A 2,908-nucleotide genomic window follows, 5' to 3' on the forward strand; every position below is an offset into this window, starting at 1 on the left:
GTTTATTCTTTTAGTCTTTAGTATTCTTAAATAGAATTTATGTTCATGATTCACTTGTTAATCTACATGTTAATCTACATGTTCATTCCGTTATCAGGTGATCCTGATTTATACACGTGACTAACGTAGGTCACACTATGTGATACAGGAAAAAAATAATGGTTGCTAAGAGATTCGAACTCTTGCATCTTACGATACCTGAGGATCCCACTCTAAGAGTGTTAAGTGTAAACTTGAATCAGGCGCCTTAGACCGCTCGGCCAAACAACCTTATAATTTGTTGATTATGTTGTAGACGAGATTGACTTTATACTCATCTACAAGTTGCTAACTAGAAATTATACATAACACTGAGCAACTGCTAGTTGCATACCTGTGAATATCGGTTCAATGCATAATCTCTACTAGTTAGCCAGCATTACTCAAACTGTGCACTCCTACCCTTATAAGTAAGTTTACAAACAGTCCAATTAAAGTAAAATGGGAAAGCTGGCGTTGACCTTTGAAAAGTATTTAAAGGCCAGCTTTTCCAGACTTAAGACATAAATTTATAGTTCTTTCATATAGTTATTTAGTTTAAAAAGAACAACAATTATATTCGTAAGTTCGAAGTATTAACTGGTGTTAAGTTAAGAAGATTGTTAAGTTTAGTTTTGGTAACTACTATTTAAGTGTATCGTACTCCTAAGTTGGTTTACAACAGATTATTGTAATGCGAGACTGATAGGACAATGGTGGTGTTTCAGAGTTCGGATGGTACTGAGATCAGTAGTTACAGGTTTACTGGGATTCAAGAGAGTTAGACATTGTTATACAGTGTTTAAGATGTAAAGACGATTACTTTATTTAGAAATATATAGTAAATACTATAACTAAAATGAATATATTTCTTAAATAGTGTTTTTCGATATAAAAAGAAAAACACATTTTAAACAATAAGTCACGTGATAAAAGCTTTTACCACTTAATAGAAAATGATATAATCATATTCCAGCATACTCTCTTAACAAACTTTTTATCATTACATACACGATCTTTACATCTTGCGAACTCCCTCTTCAGTCTCCACAAGGTTGGTCAATGGTAGTAAGTTTTGTGGAGTAATGTTACCTTCTATGATTTTACTTAGGTTCTTGAAATCAGTTGGACTGACCGGTTTTGTTAATGGATCGGCTACATTCTCCAATCCATCAATTTTTCTTAGAAAGGTGGACTTGTCCTTTAGTCTTTCTTTTAAACGACCAATTCTGATTCCAAGGAACTTTGTTCTACCTCCAATATATGGTTTTTTAAGCCATTCTATTCCAGGTTTAGAATCCGTAATAATATTAATTTTAAAATTTTTCTTAAATAATTTTTCTAACTTGAACTTTAAATGTAGAGCTAGTTTTTCACCTTTGTTTAGAGCATCTAATTCACATTCTGCCGAAGAGTCACAAACAATTGATGATTTGTTCGAAAACCCAAACATAAACGTGTTTCCAAACCATATTATACCACCAATTCTTGATGTTACATCATATTCTGATCCTAATGAAGTATCAGTGATTACTGTGATCTCATCAGGCTATTTCTTTTCTCTTTTCATTACTACATTGAGATCTCTTTTCACATAAGTATATTTAATTAATCCATCAACAGCTTTAATTACTTTAACATGTGGATATAATGCAAATCTGGCAATCTCGCTAAGTGCAAATTCCAGATCCAGCCTACCTCTTGTTCTTAAGTAGTTTAGCTTTCCAATAGATTTTTGTATATACTTAACCTTCTCTTTGTATTCAGTTTTAATAGTGGAAAATCATCATTATATTTGTCAATGTATGATTTCATACTCAATGTAACGATTCCTTTATTCAAGTCATACTTCAAGTCTATACCTAAAATATCTGTTTCTAATTGTTTTTCTTCATTCATTATTCCAATAACTTTTAATTCAAATGTATTCTTAATTTCGTCTTCCTCGTTAATTGTTGTATTCTCATTGTTCATAAGTTCAATTACGTTAGGTTGTTCTAAAATTTCATCTAAATTAACATTGTCAATAAGGTCAGGATCTATATTAGAAGGACTAAAATCACTTTCGGTATCCATTATTTCTTCTTCACCATTTTCATTAAGGTCATTTAACAACTGTTGTGATACTATCTTTTCATCTCCCATAATATTATTTATACCTTCAGTATCATTTTAATACTCTTCATCAGGAAATACTTCATTAATCTCATCTTCATCAAATTCAAAATTTCTAGTAGAACCTATTTTAGATGTAACATTAGCTTTAAATCGTGCAATAATGGTTTCTTCTGGATTACTCTTCTGTTGCGAATTTACTGAATAATCAGGGATTTTAAAGTTTGTAGTGGTAATTACTCTATTTTCCTTAGGTATATAAAAGAAATATCCAAAACTCTGTGGATCTTTTGACAAAACCACTGCTTGTAAGCTTGGTGCAGATGTTTTTTTAGATTTATGATTCCATATCGTAGCTGGAGCTCCAAAAGGTAAAAAATTACGTAATATTATCTTAACAGGTAATTCAGATATTACATTTAATGGTGCATCTTTAGTATTCTTATTATATGTACAGTTTCTCACTTCCGCAGATGCCTTAACTGCATAGTGCCAAAATTTAAGTGGTAATTTAGCTTGTAACAGTAGTGTTCTAGTATCCGATATAATTGTTCGAATTGCTCTTTCTGCTCTAGCATTAGCCGAGTGATCTTGAGTTGAGGTAAATCTTAATTGAATTCCTTTTTTCTCAGCTAATTGTTTCAAGTTATTATTGGTAAACTCAGAACCTCTGTCTGTAATAAATTCTTGTATTTTTCTTCCAAATTGCGTTTCAATAAATCTTATTTTTTATCTAATTCGGTTTACAATTTCATCATCAGTTTTGTAAAGATGA

At 31.1% G+C, this 2,908-nt stretch overlaps 1 non-coding gene across 1 annotated transcript; it reads right to left on the reverse strand.

Annotated features, from left to right (window-relative positions):
- Positions 1 to 159: 159 nt before the first annotated feature.
- Positions 160 to 270, reverse strand: TBLA0Ctrna12L. The gene is made up of 2 exons: positions 232 to 270; positions 160 to 204 (listed from the first exon to the last, which is right to left on the reverse strand). It is a non-coding gene; the product is annotated as a tRNA-Leu (tRNA).
- Positions 271 to 2,908: the final 2,638 nt, after the last annotated feature.

Source organism: Henningerozyma blattae, chromosome 3 (genome assembly GCF_000315915.1).
Source record: "Henningerozyma blattae CBS 6284 chromosome 3, complete genome".
Taxonomy (NCBI): Eukaryota; Fungi; Ascomycota; class Saccharomycetes; order Saccharomycetales; family Saccharomycetaceae; genus Henningerozyma; species Henningerozyma blattae.